The sequence below is a fragment of the Saimiri boliviensis genome, chromosome 2, assembly GCF_048565385.1.
Source record: "Saimiri boliviensis isolate mSaiBol1 chromosome 2, mSaiBol1.pri, whole genome shotgun sequence".
In the NCBI taxonomy this organism is placed as follows: domain Eukaryota; kingdom Metazoa; phylum Chordata; class Mammalia; order Primates; family Cebidae; genus Saimiri; species Saimiri boliviensis.
Genome location: NC_133450.1, coordinates 2,017,477 through 2,029,692, shown reverse-complemented (window position 1 = coordinate 2,029,692; position 12,216 = coordinate 2,017,477). Strand labels below are relative to the sequence as shown.

The following is a 12,216-nucleotide window of genomic DNA, read 5'->3' as shown; positions in this document are numbered from 1 at the left end:
CATCCCCACACTTACATTAAACAACAACAAAAATTTCTCCTTTATATTGCCTGTTGGGGTACAATATATAATGCTTTAAATATTCCATACTGAACAAGACCTCAATGCTCTCCAAAAAATAAAAATAAAATGGAAAAGAAACAATATTAATTACACGGACATCCTAACCCAGAGGGATTCCAAACTTCTCTTACTACAACCCATAAACATATACACGTTTTATATCTTACCCAGTTCACACATGTTTAACTGAATTATTTCATAAAGTAACAGATGTGCTCTAATATTTCCTGCTGTATTCTATTTCAGTTTTTAAATGCTGCTTTCACTGAAATGACTCACTAATCAGTCTCAACTCACAGTAGAAAACCCTGTGTAGCTTTCCTCAAGAACGTTCATAAACAGATTGTATTAAAAATATCTTAAATAACAATTACATAAGGCTCTAAACAGAACAGCCTGTACCCAAATCTATGCAGGTCGGCATCAACTTCAACTCTCATCTCCTCAGAAGAAAGAATTCACCTGAGGCAGATACCACAGCAAGAATTCAAAGCAGAGGAGAGACCACAGCAAACTTCATAGCAAGAGGGAAAGCTTATTAAAAAGCTTTAGAACAGGAAGGAAAGGGAAGAAAAGAAGGAAGGAACAACCTGGAAGACAGCTAAGCGGGTGTGCAGCCTGACCTCTTGACTCGGGGGCTTTATACAGCGGCCTACTTCCGGGATCTTCCATTACTTCTCCCACTCCTGAGATCTTGTTGGGAAGCCGCTGATCAGTTTCAGGTGTTTTCTATTACGAGCCTACCTTTTCCTAGCACCGGCTGTGACCAATCACTACTTTAGAGAAATAGCTAACAACCGCCTGACCACCACCTGATGATCTCTCAGCACTCCAGGTGTGGGCTGGGGGAACCTTGCCTGTCCTGCCTATACCTACCTGACTAGCTACCTACTGTTTCAAAGGAAGTAAACCGTTATACAGAAAATACCTTTAATTTTACTTCCGCAATAAATAGTGCAAACCACACACACACACACACACACACACACACCAGCCTGTACCTTTCAGAAAACCTATTTAATGTGGCCAAACTTTTACTCAAAGACATCCAAATCAGAGAAATTAAAACACAAAGTGACAGGGAAATTGCTTTTAAAAAAAATGACCTAACCCTGTATGAAGAGTCAGAGAACAAAGAAAAGAAAGCAGCAACTGGAACCAGACCTCCTTCTGGAAGAGCACCTAAGTCACTGATCCTCTGTCAAGAAAATCTGCTCCTTTAAAATGCAGTACCTCAAATGTAAACATATGTCCAGATAAAAATTTATATACAAATGTTCACAGCAGCATTATGTGTAACGCTAAAAAGTACAAACAACCCAAATACTCATCAACTGATGAATGGATAAATAGAATGTTGTATATTCACACAACGAATTAAAGGACATAATAATGGATAAAAGACAAAACAAAGCAAAGTGCTGATACATGTTACAATATGAACTTTAAAAACCTTATGCTAAGCAAAAGAAGCTAGTAATAAAAGAGTATTGTATGATTTCACATATAAGAAATGTCCGTAACAGTCAAAGCCATAGTGTCAGAAAACAGTTCGCTGAAGGCTGGAGGGTTACGAGAAAATCAGGAGTAACTGCTAATAAGTACAGGGTTTCTTTAGAACGTGATGAAAATGTTCTAAAATTAATTATGGTAATGGCTGCAAAACTGTGAACATACTAAAAACTATTTTTAAATGGGGAAATTATATGGTACATGAATCGTTTACCAGTAAAGCTGTTATATTTTTTTAAATATATGACCTCTGCTCACAAAGCCCCAGCGTCTCTCCATTTCACTCAGGGTAAAAGCCGAAGTCCTCACGGTGGCCTATCAGGTCCAGAATTTTCTAATTCCACATACCCCTTCTCCCAGCATTCATTCTACTCCAGTCACACTGGCCTCTGTATGTTTCCCAGCATGCCAGACATATTCTAGCATTAGAGGTTTATACCTGTTAGACCTCCCGTATGGAACACTCCCAATTCACTTATTTCTGCACAAATGTCACTCTCGATGAGGCCTTCCCATATAACACTCATTCACTTACTCAATTGTGGTCTGTTAGCCAGACCACAATTGAGACAGGGACTAGCTCTATTGCCCAGGCTGGAGTGCAATGGTGTGATTTTGGCTCACTGCAACCTCTGCCTCCCACCTCAAGCCATCTTCCCCACTCAGCCTCCTGAGTAGCTGGGACTACAGGTGCACACCACCATGCCTGGATAACTTTTGTATTTTTTGGGAGAGACAGGGTTTCAACATGTTACCCAGGCTGGTCTTGAACTACTGGGCTCAAGGAATCCATGCATATCGGCCTCCCAAAGTGCTGAGATTACAGGCATGAGCCACCATGCACACCAGGCCCTATTTAAAACCATAACCCTACCAGACAAGGAAAAGCTGTGGGAGTTCATCCCACCTTAAAAAAAGGCTAAAAGAAGTTCTCCAAGTTGAAACAAAGGAACACTAACCATTCACCTGTTGATATTGATTTCATTATCTTTACTACTGTGAATACTGCTGCAATAAACATATAGGTGCAGGTATCATTTTTGTATATTGATTTCTTTTGGGTAGATACCCAGTAGTGGGATTGTTGGATTAAATGGTAATTCTATTTTGTAATTTTTAAAGACATCTCCATACTGTTTTCCATAGAGGGTATAATAATTCACATTTCCACAAAATTGTCCATGAACCCCACAAATCTGTACAAATTTTTTTAAAGGATGCTAACAATGTGAAAATGTATAAAAAGAAAACTCACAGCCAGGCACAGTGGCTCACGTCTGTAATCCCAGCACTTTGGGAGGCCGAGGTGGGTGGATCATCTGAGGTCAGGAGTTCAAGACCAGCCTGGGCAACATAGCAAAACCCTGTCTTTACTTAAAATATAAAAATTAGCTGGGTGTGGTGGTACACACCTGTAATCCCAGCTACTTAGGAGGCTGAGGCAGGAGAATCACTTGAAACCAGGAGGCAGAGGTTGCAGCGAGCTGAGATTGTGCCACTGCACTCCAGTCTGGAAGACAGAGTGAGACTCCGTCAAAGATCAAAATAAAATAAAATTTAAAAAATAAAACACATTTTTTAAAAATTTAAAAAATAAAACTCACTATACAGGTAAAGATACCTGTCAAATTCAGTATACCCTAATACTGTAATAGTGATGTAAAAACCACTTAACTCCGGCATAAAAGTTAAAAGGCAAAAGTATTAAAAATAACTGTAACTGGCTGGTCATAGTGGCTCATACATGTAATCCTAGCACCTTGGGAGACCAAGATAGGTGGATCACTTGAGACCAGGAGTTCAAGACCAGCCTGGCCAACACAGTGAAACCCCATCTCTACTAAAAATGCAAAAATTAGCCAGGTGTGTTGGCACACATCTGTAGTCCCAGCTACTCGGGAGGCTGAGGCATGAGAATTGCTTAAATCTGGGAGGCCGCGATTGTAGTGAGCCGAGATTGCCCCACTGCACTCCTGCCTGGGCTACAGAGTGAGACTCTGTCTCACAAAAAAAAAAAAAAAAGGCCAGGCATAGTGGCTCATACCTGTAATCCCACCACTTTGGGAGGTGGAGATGGGCGAATTACGAGGCCAGGAGATCAAGACCATCGTGGCCAACATTGTGAAACCCCATCTCTACTAAAAAATATAAAATCCTGGCTGGGCATGGCAGCATGTGCCAGTAATCCCAGCTACTGAGGAGGCTGAGGCAGGGGGAACAGCTTGAACCTGGGAGGCGGAGGTTGCAGTGAGCTGAGATTGTGCCACTGCACTCCAGCCTGGCAACAGAGCAAAACTCCATCTAAAAAAAAAAAATTCTCATAAAAATAAATAACTATAATAACTACAACTACAAAATTTTGGTTTGGGTAAATATAAGACGTAATTTATAACATCAATAACATAAAATGTGCAGCAAGGAGAAGTTATAATGCAGAGTTTTCATATGCCATCAAAGTTCTTATTACCTTAAAACAGACTATTCTTAAACTGATAAGCAACTTCGGCAAAGTCTCAGGATACAAAATCAATGTGCAGAAATCACAAGCATTCCTAGACACCAATACCAGACCAACAGAGAGCCAAATCATGAGCGAGCTCCCATTCACAAATGCTACAAAGAGAATTAAAATACCTAGGAATACAACTAACAAAGGATGTAGGGGACCTCTTCAAGGAGAACTACAAACCGCTGCTCAAGGAAATACGAGAGGACACAAACAGATGGAGAAACATTCCATGCTCATGGATAGGAAGAATCAATATCGTAAAAACAGCCATACTGCCCAAAGTAATTTATAGATTCAATGCTATCCCCATCAAGCTACCATCGACCTTCTTCACAGAACTGGAAAAAACCACTTTAAACTTCATATGGGACCAAAAGACAGCCCACATAGCCAAGACAATCCTAAGCAAAAATAACAAAGCTGGAGGCATCATGCTACCTGACTTCAAACTATACTACAACGCAACAGTAATCAAAACAGCATGGTACTGGTACCAAAACAGAAATATAGACCAATGGAATAGAATAGAGGCCTCGGAGGCAAAGCCACATTATCTACAACCATCTGATCTCTGACAAACCTGACAAAAACAAGCAATGGGGATACGATTACCTGTTTAATAAATGGCGTGGGAAAAACAGGCTAGCCATGTGCAGAAAGCTGAAACTGGACCCCTTCCTGACACCTAACACTAAAATTAACTGCAGATGGATTAAAGACTTAAACATAAGACATAATACCATAGAAACCCTAGAAGAAAACCTGGGCAAAACCATTCAGGATGAAGGCAAGGACTTCATGACTAAAACACCAAAAGCAATGGCAACAAACGCCAAAATAGACAAATTGGACCTAATTAAACTCCAGAGCTTCTATACGGCAAAGGAAACAATCATTAGAGTGAACTGGCAACCAACAGAATGGGAAAAAATTTTTGCAATCTACCCATCTGACAAAGGGCTAATATCCAGAATCCACAAAGAACTAAAACAGATTTACAAGGAAAAAAACAAACCCACCCAAAACTGAGCAAAGGATATGAACAGACACTTCAGATGCTGGAGAGGATGTGGAGAAATAGGAACACTTTTACACTGCTGATGGGAGTGTAAATTAGTTCAACCATTGTGGAAGACAGTGTGGCGATTCCTCAAGGACCTAGAAATAGAAATTCCATTTGACCCAGCAATTCCATTACTGGGTATATACCCAAAGGATTATAAATCATTCTATTATAAAGACACATGCACACATATGTTCATTGCAGCACTGTTTACAATAGCAAAGACTTGGAACCGACCCAAATGCCCATCAATGATAGACTGAACAAGGAAAATGTGGCACATACACACCATCGAATACTATGCAGCCATGAAAAATGATGAGTTTGTGTCCTTTGTAGGGTCATGGATGAAGGTGGAAACCATCATTCTCAGCAAACTGACACAAGAACAGAAAATCAAACACCGCATGTTCTCACTCACAGGCGGGTGTTGAACAATGAGAACACATAAACACAGGGAGGGGAGCATCACACACTGGGATCTGTTAGTGGGAGCCAGGAGAGGGACAGCAGGAGGGTAGGGAGGTTGGGGAAGGTTAACATGGGGAAAAATGCCAGATATAGGTGATGGGGGGATGGAGGCAACAAACCACATTGCCAGGTATGTACCTATGCAACAACCCTGCATGATCCGTACACGCACCCAGAACCTAAAGTACAATAAAAAAAAATTTTAAACCGAACTATTACAACTATAAGATGTTTTATGTAAGCTCTGTGACAACCACCAAGTAAAAAACCTGTAGTACATACAAAACAGATGAAGAGAAAGAAATCGAAGCATACCACTACAAAAAAATATCAAGTCACAAAGGAAGACAGGAAGAATGGGACAAAGGAACTACAAAACAGAAAACAACAAAATAGTAGTAGCAAGTCCTTACCTATCAATAATTACTTTAAATGCAAATGATTAATTTTTTCAATCAAAAGCCATACAGTGGCTAAATGGATTAAAAAACAAGATGCAACTATATGCTGCCTATAAGAGACTCATGTTAGCTTCATGAAAGTAAGCCGCAAGCGAAGAGACAGAAAAAGATACTTCACGCAAATGATAACCAAAACAGAGAAGACATGGCTACACCTGCCCTGTTTCAGGTATCAGACAAAGCAGACTTTAAGTCAAAAACTGTCACAACAAGCCAGGCACGGTGGTGCACACCTATAGTCCCAGCTACTCAGGAGGCTGAGGAGGAAGAATCACTTGAGCCCAGGAGTTTGAAGCTAGCCTGGGTAACACAGCAAGACCTTATTTCTTAAAATAATAAAAATTTTTAAAAGTCACAACAAAGAAGGTTATTAACATGATCTTACATCTAGAAAACCCCATAGTCTCAGCCCAAAGCTTCTTAAGCTGATCAACAACTTCAGCAGTCTCAGGATACAAAATCAATGTGCAAAAAAATCTCCAGCATTCCTATATATCAACAACAGTCAGACCGAGAGCCAAATCAGGAACAAACTCTCATTCACAATCACCACAAAAAGAATAAAATATCTAGGAATACAGCTAACCAGGGAGGTGAAAGATCTCCACAAGGAAAACTGCAAATCACTGCTCAATGAAATCAGAACATGACACAAACAAATGGAAAAAAAAAAAATTCCATACTCATGGATAGGAAGAATCAATGTTGTAAAAATTACTATACTGCCCAAAGCAATTTACAGATTCAATGCTATTCCTATTAAACTATCACTGACATTCTTTACAGAAGAAAAAAAAAAAACTATTTTAAAATTCATGTGGAACCAAAAAAGAGCTCTAATACCCAAGGCAATCCAAATCAAAAAGAACAAAGTTAGAGGCATCATTTTACCCAACTTCAAACTATACTACAGGGCTACAGTAACCAAAACAGCAGGATACTGGTACAAAAACAGACACATATACCAATGGAACAGAACAGAGAACCCAGCAAAAATACTGCACACCTACAACTATCCGATCTTCAAATAACCTGACAAAAACAGGCAATAGGAAAAGCATGTCCTATTCAACAAATAGTGATAGAATAACTGGCTGCCATATGCAGAAGATTGAAACTGGACCCCTTCCTTATGCCATCACGATGAATTAAAGACTTAAATGTAAAACCCAAAATAACCATGGAAGACAACCTAGGCGATACCATTCAGGACACAAGCACCGGCAAAGATTTCATCATGATGACACCAAAAGCAATCACAAACAAAAGCAAAAATTGAAAAATGGAATCTAATTAAACTAAAGAGCTTCTGTGCAGCAAAAGAAACTAACAACAGAGTAAACACATGACCTACAGAATGGGAGAAAATTTTTGCAAACTGTACAAAGGTCTAATATCCAGCATCTATAAGAAACAAATTTATAAGATAAAAACAACCCCATTAAAACGTGGGCAAAGGACATAAACAGACACTTTTCTAAAGACATATATGCAACCAAGAATCACATGAAAAAAAGCCAGCCGGGTGCAGTGGCTACCACCTGTCATCACAGCACTTTGGGAGGCCAAGGCAGGTGGATCACTTGAAATCAGGAGTTCGAGACCAGCCTGGCCAACATGGTGAAACCCCATTTCTACTGAAAATACAAAAATTAGCCAGACATGATGGTGTGCACCTATAGTCTCAGCTACTCGGGAGGCTGAGGTGGGAGGACTGATTGAACCCAGGAGGTGGAGGTTGCAGTGAGCTGAGATTGAATTACTGCACTCTAGCCTGGGTGACAGAGCAAGACTCTGTCTCAAGGGAAAAGGAAAAAAAGGAAAAAGGCTCAACATCACTGATTATTAGAGAAATGCAAATCAAAATCACAGTAAGACACCATCTCATACCAAACAAAATGGCTATGATTAAAAAGTAAAAATATAACAGATGCATCCAGGTGCAGTAGCTCACGCCTGTAATCTCAGCACTTTTGGAGGCCGCAGGCAGATCACTTGAGGTCAGGAGTGCGAGACCAGCCTGGCCAACATGGTAAAACCCTGTCTCTACTAAAAATACAAAAATTAGCCAGATGTGGTGGCAGGCACCTATAATCCCAGCTACTTGGAAGGCTGAGACAGGAGAATCGCTTGAACCTGGGAGGAAGACGTTGCAGTGAGCCAAGATCACGCCACTGCACTCCAGGCTGGGTAACAAATGAGACTCTGTTTCTAGGTAAATAAATAAACAACATAACATAACATAACAGATGCTGGCAAGCTTGTGGAGAAAAAGGAATACTTATACACTGTTGGTGGGAGTGTAAATTAAGTTCAACCATTGTGAAACATACTGTGGTGATTCCTCAAAGACCTGAAGACAGAAATATCATTCAACCCAGCAATCCCATTACTGGTCATATACCCAAAGGAACATAAGTCATTCTACTATAAAGACACATACACCTATATGTTCATTGCAGTACTGTTCACAATAGCAAAGACACAGAATCAACCTAAATGCCCTCGATGATTGACTGGATAAAGAAAATGTGTACACATACACCATAGAATACTATGGAGCCATAAAAAAGAATGAGATCACTTCCTTTGCAAGGACATTAATGTAGCTAGAGGCCACTGTCCTTAGCAAACTAACACAGGAACAGAGAGCCAAACACTGCATATTCTCACTTACATGTGAGAACTAAATGATGAGAACACATGGACACACAGAGGGGAACAACACACGCTGGGGCCTCCTGGACAGTGGAGGGTGGGAGGAGGGAGGGGATCAGGAAAAACAATTGATGAGTACTAAGTTTAATACCTGGGTGATGGAATAATCTGTACAACAAACCCCCATGACACAAGTTTACCAACATAACACACCTGTACTTGTACTGCTGAACTTAAAGTAACAGTTAAAAAGAAAGTCATTACATAATGATAAAGGGGCAATACATCAAAAGGATATAACCACTGTAGACATATACGCACCCAACACTGGAGCACCAAAATTTTAACATCACTGAAGGGAAAAATAGCAATACGATAATAGTAGGGGACTTCAATGCCCCACTTTCAACAAGGGATAGATCATCCAGACAAAAAAGTCAACATGAAAACAGTGAACTTGAACAATACTATAGGCCAAACGGACCTAACAGACATATGCAGAACATTCCATCGAACAGCAGCAGAATATACAATATTTTCAAGCACATACAATATTCTCTAGGACAGGTCATATGTTAGAGAACAAAGTAAGTCTTAACGAATTCTTTTTTTTTTATTGCATTTTAGGTTTTGGGGTACATGTGAAGAACATGCAAGATTATTGCATAGGTACACACATGGCAGTGTGGTTTTCTGCCTTCCGTCCCCTCGCCTGTATCTGTCATTTCTCCCCATGCTATCTCTTCCCACCTCCCCACCCTCCTGTCCCTCCCCTATGTCCCCACAACGGACCCCAGTGTGTAGTGCTCCCCTCCCTGTGTCCATGTGTTCTCATTGTTCAACACCCGCCTATGAGTGAGAACATGCGGTGTTTGATTTTCTGCTCTTGTGTTGGTTTGCTGAGAATGATGGTTTCCAGGTTCATCCATGTCCCTACAAAGGACACGAACTCATCCTTTTTGATGTCTGCGTAATATTCCATGGTGTACATGTACCACATTTTCCCTATCCAGCCTATCATCGTTGGGCATTTGGGTTGGTCCAGGTCTTTGCTATTGTGAACAGTGCTGCAATGAACATTCATGTGCATGTGTCCTTATAGTAGAATGATTTATAATCCTTTGGATATATACTCAGTAATGGGATTGCTGGGTCAAATGGGATTTCTATTTTTAGGTCATTAAGGAATCGCCACAAAAAAAAAAAAAAAAAAAAAGAAGAAGAAGAAACTTGAAATAACTAACTAACTCCCCATAAAAGTCAGAAGAAAAAATTTCATGTGGCCATGTTGGTTATTGTCAGTTAGAACCTAATGCAAGTTTTCAAAGCTATTCTTTAACTTTGCATTTCCTTAATTACTTTTTATGTCAATAGCTATTTGGAAAACAGGCACTAAAGTATGATATAAGTTTACATTTAGTCTTCCATCCAAGTCCAGTAATGATGTCTTACTGTCAATAAAACCTAACTGTGGGAAAAAAAAAAAAAAAAAAAAAAAACAAATTCAAGAAGATTTAAACGATACCAAGTATCTTTTCTGACCATAACAGTATAAAGCTAGAAATCAGTAACAAGAAGAAAACTGAAAAAGTCACATATATGTGGAAATTAAACAACACACACCTAAACAATCAATGGGTCAAAGAAAAAAATCAAAAGGGAAATCAAGCCTACATAAAGACAAGGCTGAGTGTGGTGGCTCACGCCTTTAATCCCAGCACTTTGGGAAGCTGAGGCAGGAGGATCACCTGAGGTCAGGAGTTCAAGACCAGCCTGGCCAAAATGGTAAAACCCCGTCTCTACTAAACATAAAAAAATTAGCTGGATGCAGTGGCATGCACCTGTAGTCCCAGCTACTTGGGAGGGGAGGGTGAGGCAGGAGAATCACTTGAACCCAGTAGGCGGAGGTTGCAGTGAGCCAAGATCACACCACAGAACTCCAGCATGGGCAACAGAGTGAGACTTCAACTCAAAAAAAAAAAAAAAAAAAGACACAGATAGATCTCAGCCTGGCATGATGTGAACACCTGTAATCTCAGCTGCTCAGGAGACTGAGGTGGGAGGATTGCTTGAACCCAGGAGTTCAAGGGTATAGTGTGCTATTATCATGCCTGAGACTAGTCTCTATATTCTAGCCTGGGCAACGTAGCAAGATCCCATCTATGGAAATGAAAAAAAGAGAAAGACAAAACAACTGAGATAAACAACCTAAGTTTATACCTCAAAGAACTAAAAAAAAAAAACTAAACCTAAAGTCAGCATAAGGAAATAATAACAGAGCAGAAATCAACAAAATAGAGAGTCAAGAAACAGAAAAGATCAATGAAACTAAGAGTTGCTTTTGAAAAAGATAAATGAAACTGAAAAACCTTTAGCTAGATTAAAAAGACTCAAACAAAATTATAAATGTAAGGAAACATTACAACTGGTATCATAAAAATAAAGGGATCATAAAAGACTACTTTGAACAATTACATGCCAACAAATTCAATAACTTAGAAAAATAAGTAAACTCCTAGAAATAGACAACCTATCAAGACTGAATCATGAAGAAATAAAAAATCTGACCAGATCAATAATGAGTAAGAAGATCGAATTTGTAGTTAAAAACTCACAAGAAAGAAGAGCCCAGGACCTCATGCTTCACTGGTGAATTCTATCAAACATTTAATGAAGAATTAATACCAATCCTTCTCAAACTCTTCCCAAAAACTGAAGAGAAGAGAAGAAAATATTTCCAAACTTATTTTACAAGGCCAATATTACCCTAATACCAAAACCAGACATAAACACTAGAAGAAAAGAAAATTACAGGCCCATATCCCTGATGAATATAGATTCAAAAATCCTCTATGAAATACCAGCAAACCAAATCCAACAGCTTATTGAAAGTATCATACATTATGATCGGGTAGGAATTATTTGTGGGTTGCAAGAATGGCTCAACATATGCAAATTAACACATAAGATACACCACATTAACAAAACAAAGAATGAAAATCATGTGATCATCTATAATAGATGCAGAAAAAGCATCTGACAAAATTCAACATCCTTTCACGATAAAAACTTTCAACAAATTAGGTACACAAGTAATGTAGTAAGAAAGATCATAGATGACAAGCCCACAGCTAACATCATACTCAACGGTGAAAAGGGAAAAGCTTTTCCTCTAAGACCAGTAACAAGACAAGAATGCCATCTCATTCAGTTCTATTCATTACAGTCCTGGAAGTCCTAGCAAGGGCAATTAGTCAAGGAAAGAAAAGGTATCCAAGTTAGGAAAAAAATAAGTGAAATTGTCTGTTTGCAGATGACATGATCTTATATACAGAAAACCCTAAAGACTCCACCAAAAACTGTTAGAACTAATAAATTCAGTAAAGTTGTAGTATACAAAATCAAAATACAAAATAGAAAAATCAGTAGCTTTTTTACACACTAACAATGAATCATCCAAAAAAGAAATCAAGAAAACA

General features: G+C 39.2%; 1 protein-coding gene across 10 annotated transcripts in view; it reads right to left on the bottom strand.

The window, feature by feature from the left end:
- Window positions 1-12,216, bottom strand: part of SCAPER (S-phase cyclin A associated protein in the ER) — a 535,706-nt gene that overhangs the window by 509,612 nt on the left and 13,878 nt on the right. Inside the window, exon 1 of one of the 10 annotated variants that reach the window (XM_074392620.1) lies at window positions 5,104-5,229. The exons of 8 other annotated variants lie outside the window; for them this stretch is intronic. The gene's annotated coding sequence lies outside the window, so the exon portion shown is untranslated. Of the gene's footprint in view, window positions 1-5,103; window positions 5,230-12,216 lie in introns of those variants that run through there. One more of the 10 variants, XM_074392625.1, reaches the window with a different exon arrangement.